Raw genomic sequence first — 10,639 nt, 5'->3', positions numbered from 1 at the left:
GTGTTTTCCATGTTCTTTTTTAAGTACTTTTCCTCTGTTTCATACTTGGAAACGCTTGTCTTGCGCTTTGTCAAAAAGTTCTATGAGCTTATCCATTTATTCACCTGCTCTCTTCGATGCTTTAGCCTCACGGAATGGGGAAGAAATGAAAAAGAAGTCGAGTTTTGTTGATAAAATGGGGATTTTGGCTGCGCTGAATGGTTCAGGGCAGTCGCGGAATGGTTAGGCGCAGTCAACCAGTTTGACTGGTCATGCGCTGTTCCATTCGGCGAAAAATAGAAAAAAAAACCCGTTGTTTGATTTAGGCAGCCTCGTTGTTTGGTTCTGTGACTAGCATACTAGATTAGCATTTCCATGGGACTTGGGAGGTTACTCTAGTTGTCAATCTAGATACTAGATTAGAAGACCATAAAACTTAGCCTTAGAGCAAGCACAATGGCGAGGCCAGGCCAGGTTACTTTTATGGTTTTTGGATAAGCCTGGAATGGGACAACACCAACCACTATGGGATTTGGCTATCTGGATTTGGAATCTAAGTTCCCTCCTGCCTAGTCATTGGGGGAAACTGAATACACGTATTTTAGAAGAAAAAAATGAAAACTTATTTTATGTGGGAAAGTATACCTAAAAAGGTTACCTGGGGGGAACTGGTATTTTTATAGAGGACGGAAATGTGGTTTCGGACAGTTTAGGCTTAGCCACATCATGATATATGTGGCATGCTAAAGCTTAAGTTATCTACTAGAATATGGAGAAAGTGAGCACCATAATAGTTGTTCTTCTCCACATTCTGGAGATTAAGCCACAATGTGCTTACTCTTAACCAAAATAAGTATTTTACTATGGAATGGGAGCATCTTTGAAGCTCAAGTCAAGTCTTAAAAAGATTGACACTTGAGAGTTAAAGAAATTTTCTACTAGAAAAATCTACTTCAATAACAAGTCTCACTTATTACTTATTTGGAGTGGGTGTCAATGAGAAATCAAAGACAACGTGAGAACCAAGAAGTAGACCAAAAGCTACAAGTAGAGGAGATTAAGACTGGGTTTGGTAATGCTTTTATTTTTTCAAAAGCACTTTCAAAACCTATATATGTCAATAATTTTTGAAATTGGTGTTTGGTAAAAAAAAGTTAAAGTGTTTTTTACCCAAAACGCTTCCCAAATTCCTCAATTATCAAAAGCTAGGGAGGAGGAGCTTTTAAAAGCTACAAAAGCATAAGTTTTGCTCCCACCTAAATTTAATGATTGATTTATCTTTTTTGTCCATATTTTATTTTATAAATGACAAAAGTTACCCTTAAACTTATATACAATCAATTTTTTATTTCTTATATTTTAGTCTTTAAATATTATTATTTTTTATTTTCAAACTATTTCATTTCATTTATCAATAATAAAAATAAAAAAAAAGTATTAAATAAAAAAATATATTAAATAATTATTTAATGAATTTTAGTTTGATTTTTTTGTTTGAAAATTATATATATATATATATATATATATATTAAAAAGTGATTAAGTAAAATAATTTTTTTAACAATCATAATAATAGTAATAATTAGTAAATTTAATATTATATATATTTATATTGAATAGTAAAATAAATTAATTATTTTTAGAATCAATAAATTTGAATAAAACTATTTTCAAATATATGTCTGTTTTTGTCATTTGCTACAACAACAATGGTTGAATTTGATATTTTACCAAACACACTTTAACTGCTTTTTTAATCAGCTTTAACTTTAGTTAATATTTTACCAAACATCAAACTGCTTTTTTCTCACAGCACAGCTCAGCAACGCACAGCAGAAAAGTGCTTTTACAAAAGCTGCAGCAATACCAAACTAAGCCTAAGGCTGACGAATACCCTCTAAGGTTCACGGTCAAAAACACAATCCGGCATGTCCTCAGAGAGAAAAAAAACTTGCCTATGACAGCATCATGTTTCGTCTCGCGAAAAAGACCACTGATGGACGATCAACATACCCATTTCATCTATCGTGGGAAATGATAAGGTTGAAGAAAATGAAATACTGAAAAAGAAGATAAAAAAGAAGTGACGACAATCAAACATAAAAATAATAACACTTATATAAACGACACTATCAAGAATATAAAACACGGTTTAGTTAATTTTGTCTATGTAAATGGCGGTCCAGATTTATCCTCACAAGAGATAAATCTAGGGATGTAATCATTTGTCATAGGCGTTGATTGTGATTGGGATTAGAAATACATCTAATGGACAAAAATTATCATGTCATAATTCTTCATAATAAATACTCTATTAATTTGCCATGATAATATTATATTAAATAAATGTCAAATTAAAAACGATAATATATATATAATTAAACTAGAAGGCACAATTGGGGGATACTAAAAAAAAGAACATTATGAAGTAATTGAAGTACCCCTTATCCAAGTGTGTTTGGGGGATATTTCAAATAATATATTTTGATTAGATGAAAAAAGAAGGATTTTGGAAGATTTTTATGATATGAGAAAGTGCTTAAATTGATTTTAATGATTCCTAATTGTAACCTTTTGTAGACAATCAAACTTTTATCTATGAAAAAACCCAAACCAAATCCCAATTCAAACACTTAGTCAATCAAATTTTGCATTTACAGAGCTACAATCGGTATTTTATTCATCAGACAAAACAATACCGACTGTTAAGCCGATACTGTAATTCAAATTCGATTTTTTTTTATTTAAATACAATTTCAACTTTTTTTTATAACCTAAATGGTTTTGATTATCATAATTCGCGTCGCTACTCAATATGATTTTTTTGATAACCTAAATCAAAAATCATTGATCATGATTTGTGTGATTTGTTTGATGGAGAAGAAAAGTGAAGGGGGATACTAAAAAAAAATAGGTTTTTAGTTTTTCTTTTTAATTTTTATTAGGGTAAGGATATTATGGTTATTTCACACTTAAAAAAAGGACCCCTTCACCAAAATACAACCTCATTTAACTTTAAGTATCCCCCAATTGCGCCTTCTTATTCTACTAATGATTATAATAAATATATTTTTGTTAGCTAATACGGCTTAGTTTGGTATTGCTGCGAGCTTTACAAAAATCCTTTTCCGATGTACAAAACTGTGTCGATCTATGCAACAACAAAACAAGCTACGTTCTATGCCGAGCTCTGTAAGAAAAAAAAACAATTGAATGGTTGCAAATTATAAACTAAAGCTAAAACTATTTTCAAAAACAATCAAATTGTGTCTGGGAAAATATCAAGTTCAACTATAATTAGTGAGAAAATGACAAAACCAGACATATCTCTGAAGATTGTTCATTCTATTTTATTGTGCTTAAAATAAATTAAATTTTGCAACTATTAGAGTACATATATGTAATATTAAATGTACTAATTAGTATTATCATTAAAAAGTATTATTTTTCTTAACCACTTTTTAAGAAACAATAATTGCTTAATATTTATTGTTGATAAATTAAAGTTATGCAACCCGAAAGGTCAAAATCTCTGGTTGCGTAACTGTGAAAAATTTATATGAAAATGTAGTTTGAAAAAAAATAATTCTGAAGAATAAAATATAAATGATGATTTTTGTCAGTTATAAAAAGATGGGATAGAATTGGAAAATAAAATTTGAAATTAGGGTTAACTATAGCATTTGCTTTTAAAGCTTTTAAAAGCTCCTTTTCCTCCACTATTTAAAATTGATAGATTTTGTAAGTGTTTTGCTTAAAAAACACTTTATGAAATCTTTGGCAAACACTATGATGAAAAAATAATGCTATAAGTATGTTTTCAAAGTATTTTTTTTTAAGAAAAAAAGAAGTACCAAACTTAGTTAGATTGGCTAATAATTATATAAGTGGACCATAGTGACGGAGGCAAGTATTGGTGCACCGTGAGTAATTTCACATCATCTCACGTATTTCTTGATAAATGGTTTAACGTTATTTTTATTCAATGACGATGGATAACAAAGTTTATTGTTAGTAGAGCGTATTGTTATCAGGTTAGGTACTTAACGTTTTGACTTACTAACTAATCATGGTTTTATTATTTTTATGTAACGAATAACCTCACATCTGGAAGCGTAATGTCGTAAAATGTAATGGTCTGACCCTCTACCGATAATGTCCTCACTTAGCCACTGCGATCATCTGACAATATGGGGTTTTCAATGGTCACCGTTGTGGTCATCCAACAACAACTTCTCAGGAGGTCACCCATCCCAAGATTACTCAATACCAAGCATGCTTAACTATAAAGATTTTTCGCCAACTATGAAGCCAATGATGCTGAAAAGGTCTCGGTGTTAGGAAATGAAAAACCATTACTTATATTCGATTTGACGAATCCTACCTGCCGAGTCGGATTACTATACTACCAGCAACTTAATTTGGAGCCGTCCTCAGCTCCGAAATATGTTCAATCCTAGACTCTGGCATTTTTTTTCCACTCATGACACCCTTTCCCAACACAATCCGTCAAGCATACTCTTTGACCCTCGACAGATAATCTGTGGTCGACTCTAATACCATTTGTAAGGACCTGATCCTCCGCCAATACTGTCTCCACATAGTCACTGCGGTTATCCGACAGTGTGGGATTTTCAACTGACACTGATGGGGTCATTAATCAGTAGTGTTCTGGGAGGTAGCCCATCCCTGGATTACTCTCGCCCGAGAACGCATAAATACAATGCTTTTTTATCAACTATGGATCCAACTATGTTGAAAAGGCCACCATATTACGAAAGGACAAGCCATTACCTATATCCCATTCAGTGAACTCTTCTTGCCGAATTGAATTACGTACATAATATATTTTGGAGTTTTGGAAAAATAGAACTACATCATATGTGAGTAAATGGTTGTCATCGGAGATGACTTAACATTTTATAATATAATAACTTAAGTGAATGAATTAGCTTTTTATTATGTCATTGAAATAGTAAGAACATACAATATGCTATGTATTGTTGAGCCAATTCTGAGTTTTTACTCTTTGTAGACTATTCTTAAAGGGTAAAAAAGTAACAAGGATCCGAACACTGTTAATATCTACAAAATTATTCTTGAGACGAATGAGTTCAGGTGTTGTAATTTTGTTACAACTTACATAGTTTAATTTTTTGGTTCTGCTCGGTTGTTGGGGTATGCGGCGCAATAAACCACATATGTATAGCTAAGGATAGTCCCTCATGGATTAAAGAGGAATACATGTGGAGATTAATAAGCTTGGGCATACCCATACATAACACCGAGGCCTTTTAGTTAAAAACCTTCACACCTCTTATCACAATGTGGTCAAGTTGGGATCGAGGTTATGTGGTGGGGCCCTGAGCAGCGTCTGATGGTCCGTGAAGATCCTAACAATTGGTATCATAGCCCATGGTTGGGGATAGAACCGAAACGTAAAATTGATTGTGGATGTCACCCGGTTTAGGGCGCAAGTGGATTCAGACTTAAGGTGGAGTAGGCAAGGCCCAAAGTTGAACTGACGCTCAAGGTAGAATTAGTGTCTCACCCATTAACTCATGTGGAGAAGGGCTCTAGATCGGTAAGGAAATGCTCAAGGTTGAATTGGCGCTCTAGGTGGAGTTAGTATCCCACACATAAACTCACAAGTGTATCAGGGTTCTAGGTGGGCAAGGAGATGCTCAAGGTGGAGTTAGTGCTTTCCTTCTCATTAACTCAAGGTGGAGTAGGATTCCAGGGCGCATAGTGACAATAATCATGATCGATGGTCAGCATATACAGATAGTAATCGTATGGTGTGGAGACTTATTGCACCGGTGAAGTGGTTTAATCTCGCCAAGGTGGAGATAGTTGGAGTATATGGCGCGATAAAACACACATGTATAGCTAGAGATAGTCCCACATGAAAGAAAGAGGAGTACATGTGGAGCTTAATAAGATTGGGCACCTATATACGTAGCACCAAGGCCTTTTAGATTAAAACCGAACACCTCTTTTCCAAAGGTGGTCAAGTAGGGACATCATCGGTGCTATGTGGTCGGGCCCATAGTGGGTTCCTATGGTCCATGAAGATCCTAACATCGTTCACTGAAATAAGGAAGATGCAGAAAGGTAATACCGTTTCAAAGGATCGATAAGATATCTTTGTAAACTAAAAAACATATCAAATAATGTTTTTTTGGGGAAAAAATATGTAAAAATTAATTCCGTTATAATTTCATGGTTGTCTTGAGGATACAACTCGGGAAAGGAAAGGCATAGTATGGGAGAATGTCAAGGCGAAACATGTTAGAAAGGATTTGTGGAGTGAAGAATAAGAATATATATCGGGTTTTCCTATACTTTTGTAATGATAAAAAGGGTAAACTTGATATTAATGAATATTATATTTAATATTCATATGTCGGAAAATGGGTAAATAAATACAACTTAACGGCACGGATTAAGCCCTAGTTTAAACCACAAAAGACTGTTTATGCCCTTCAAAATTCGAACAGACACACCGGTATAAAGAACAAGCCTAAGCCTGCAAAAAGATACTCCATAATGTATGTAGCTTAACAACAATATTCCTTAAATAGTACCTGATAGGTATGTCATATAAGTTTCGGTTGGTTACTTGATGAATAATGTTCTCTTATGAATCCTAATGAAGTTCTTCATTTACTTAATTTACTTATACTTTGTCCGAGACTGGTTTAGTAGAAAATAACTCAAGAAATAGAGTTGGTCTTCTAATAATAAGAAAAAGTTTGACATACCAACATTTGTGGTCATTCAACCGAGCAATGCTCTAATATCCACAATTTGCATTATAATGCTCATATACTTAAGCTTTTCACCACAATGAGTTTTTATGGGTACAAATGTGAGACTATAATCTCACGAGAACTAATAAACGACCAATTGAATGTCTCAGCCAAGACATGCCCAATATCTGTATTTTGGTCCAACGATCATTTGTAATCCTCTTTGAAGTATTTGTTGGATCGAGTATATGAGGAAGTAATTCAAGATACTTCGTCTATTCCATCATTTTCCAATAAAATTTTATATTTTTGCAGATTTGCTCCCACATTAGTGACCTTGCATACGTGTATTTCTCCCAATTTAATAAGTGCATTGTGAGAGGACGAGAGTACCAACTAGTCCACCAATATTTTATGTCAACCTATAAATGACACACCTTGAATGACCTTATAGGGAAAAATAAAGATAAACAATATAATATGGAAAATAAGCAAGGCACTCATAGAAGATTTTGTTAACGACAAAAACTGCAAGTGCAACAAAACCTTAAACTTCGTACAGTTTTAAATACTCATTGAACTAATCACTTACACTTTCGCCTACTATGCGCGACTTTTTTGTAGTGGAGTTAAGTTTGCACAAGACCCTAACTGGATGTGCAAAACCGGTCCAATCTCAAACTGACCACTGATAAAAGCTCGGCTAAAGATTTTAACAAATCATGACCGTTGATTAACAGTTCAGTTGATGGTTTTGGAGTCTAAGCCGTCCCGATAAACACGTTTCATGCGAACTATTGATTAGTTATATAACTGTTAACGAATTAGGACTAGTCAGTTATTTGAGTGGGAGTCAAACATAAAATTGGACATTTCAGGACTCTACGGTGAAGATGGTCAGGATTCAAACTCATAGTAAAATTGAACTCATAAATATAAAATCAAAGAGTCATTTATATTCGAATTATGTTGTCAATATTTCTCGAAAGACTTCTTTTCAAGATAAAATATCAAAAAGATGTGAAACTTCCTTTGATTTTCAGAACATATTTTCATCACATCTACTTATACGCATTTTATTTTCAGTCAGTTTATTCATAATTCTCTTAACGAATTAGTAAACTAGCAGTACGCGGGGCTACAATCAGAAACATCTACTCTAGTCACTGAAGCTAACATCAACAACTATTTTTTTAGGAGCTTATGAAAACGCGAGGGTATAACAACCACACCCAACTATTTCATTCGGCAATCTGTATGGAATAAACTCCGATATAAATCTGAGAGAACCAAGTTACCGAGTCTCAATCAGAATAAATACTAAAGAGCTTTATCTCTTTCTCAACATAATCAGTAAATCAAATTAACATATAGAAATCTATGAACCTGATTTTTATGAGAATGACTCGGATGGTACCAAAGACCATTGTCCGAGTGTCAATCAAGTCATATCCAACAAACAAGGTCGGATTTATCAACTATGATTGAACTACGCACAACCTATGATATTTCAATTATATAAACAAAATATAATGCAGAAAAGAAATAACACAAATACCAGAAATTTTGTTAACGAGGAAACCGCAAATGCAGATAAACCCCGGGACCTAGTCCAGACTTGAACACCACACTGTATTAAGCCGTTACAGACTCTAGCCTACTACAAGTTAAATTCATACTGGAATAGTTCAGTCCCAACCAAGTATTACACTGATTAAGGTACACGTAAGAGTACCTTAAGCCTCTTAAATCCCAATAGAACTCTGCGCACTTGACTCCCTTAGATGATCTCACCCACAACTAAGAGTTGTTACAACCCAAAGTAGAAGCCTTATAAAAAAATTTGTCTCCCACAAATAAGTCTATTCTGGTTGTTGTTTCCGTCTTAAGATAAAGATCAAGGTGTACATGAAACTCAACTAATAATCCGGTCTTATACTCCCGAAGAGAAACCTATAAATATTAGCCACCTCACAATAACCTAACTGATTAACAAAAGAAGTTATTGCGGAATCATAAGAGTCTGAGACGAAGAACTGTTGTGATTACTTTTTATATCTTATCTATCGGAGATAAATCTCGAGAAAATCTTAGAGAATATTAAACTCAATACAATAGAAAAATTAAGATCAGAATATGCAACTACAGAGAAAATAGTTGGATCTGGATTCGTAAATCCTAAATGAAGTCTTTAAGTCGTTAACCCTAATAATGGTTTTAAGAAGAACTGTAAACCTGGGTTAATGGAAAATCGACTCTAGTTTGCAACTAGGACACATGAGAGTGTCTGGATTAGGTTTCCCAGATGTTAGAGTTCTCCTTTATATAGCATTTCAAATCAAGGTTACTTCCAATCAAATCTAAGATAGCTTAGTAACAAAGCAATTAATATTTGCCGTTAGATAAACTTCTGATTTAAGATTCAAGCTAAGTCTGATTAGAAAATAAGCAATCAACCTCCACCATTAAATGGTATTATATTGATACACACAAATGAAATATACTTATATTTATCTATAATACAAAACAAAGCTAGGCTAAGTTTGCCTGTGTTAGTGGTGGTCAGGATTTGTTCTGACAAAGATAAATCAAGGGTTGTGGTTCTGCAGACCACCCATTACAACTCGCACGTGTGGCGGTCCATATTTGTTCTTGCAAGATACGAATCTACGGCTGTGGTTGATCACGCCAGTTCACCTCCTCCCCACTCCCTTCGTCCGAATTAATGCTTATTAGTTTTGCCCAAATACCCTCTTCGCTTAAAAGCATTCTGTGATCTCAATTCCCATTCATTTGCCAATTAGTATTCTCTGATCTTCAGCTTACCAAAAACCTAGGTATTGTCTCAATCGACTTTTGTTCACGAGACACTATTGTTCTATATTCATTTGATTTTATTGAAAGATGGGAAATCCCACTGGAGGAGGAACCAGATCTGTTTGGATTTCTTTACATCTCTTATTTTAGGCCATGTTCTTCTTCCCTTCAAATATAAGTTTGAGATTATTAATTGATGTTTATATTCTGATTGACTATTTATATGAAAGTGCAGAATGAAGATTGGGGTTCTTTATTAGAAGTTGTTTTCTTCTCAAGTTTAAGGTATATCTATTCTTAAATTTAGTAACATGCAATTTTTTTAGTTGATGCCATTACAAAATTTATGGTTGATCTGTTGATTTTTGTATGTGTTGTATTTATCTTCGTGGATTTTTAAGTGAATAATTATTTTCCGATGAAACTCTTGGTTGTTGTTGGAGACTCAAACTTTCTCATAGAATTAATCCATTAGCCAACACAAACAAAAGACTGTGGTATCTGACTCTTTACCTTTTCTTACGTAGCTAATTCTCTCAGCAATAACGGAAGAACTCAAAGCTTTTTCTTTAACAGAAATCGCTTTTCATTCCAAATCCGAGTGTTGCCTAACCATCCATGCCAAAGTAAGTCTATCTATCAGCAACTGCTCTTATAATTTTTCAATTAGAGTCTCAAATCTTGGTATTTATGGCAATACTTTTTACTAATTAAGCTATGTTTATGATGTGACCAATTTCTTGGAATACCAGTTTCTTGGAAGACCAATTTCTTGGAAGAACATCCAGGAGGAAAAGATGGTATATTAGAATCTAGAGGTAATTGTTTTATGGAATTACTTTGACTTTAATTTTAAGAACAACTTTAGATTTTTATTGGGGTTTATTTATTGTGGTTTTTGTAATGGTTTGATGGACTGTTAAGATACTAGGATGTCTGGATATGCCTCCCTACTTCTTTGCACCAGCTTTTACGTGTGTGGGTTTCGTAATGGCTTGTTAACCTAATTAACATTCACTTTTGTTGATTTGGAAGATGATGTTCTTAATCTTCCATTAAAGGGTTTCCCATGTACAATATTGAGAGAAATC

The 10,639-nt window shown here is 33.7% G+C and overlaps 1 long non-coding RNA gene across 1 annotated transcript; it reads left to right on the top strand.

Annotated features, from left to right (window-relative positions):
- The first annotated feature begins 9,496 nt into the window (after positions 1–9,496).
- LOC113354354 lies at positions 9,497–10,366 on the top strand. Its single transcript, XR_003361833.1, has 4 exons — positions 9,497–9,568; positions 9,784–9,833; positions 10,076–10,174; positions 10,301–10,366. It is a non-coding gene; the product is annotated as an uncharacterized LOC113354354 (long non-coding RNA).
- Positions 10,367–10,639: the final 273 nt, after the last annotated feature.

This window comes from Papaver somniferum, chromosome 2 (assembly GCF_003573695.1).
Source record: "Papaver somniferum cultivar HN1 chromosome 2, ASM357369v1, whole genome shotgun sequence".
NCBI classification, from domain to species: Eukaryota; Viridiplantae; Streptophyta; class Magnoliopsida; order Ranunculales; family Papaveraceae; genus Papaver; species Papaver somniferum.
The sequence above is the reverse complement of the archived record's forward strand: the minus strand, read 5'-3'. Positions and strand labels throughout refer to the sequence as shown.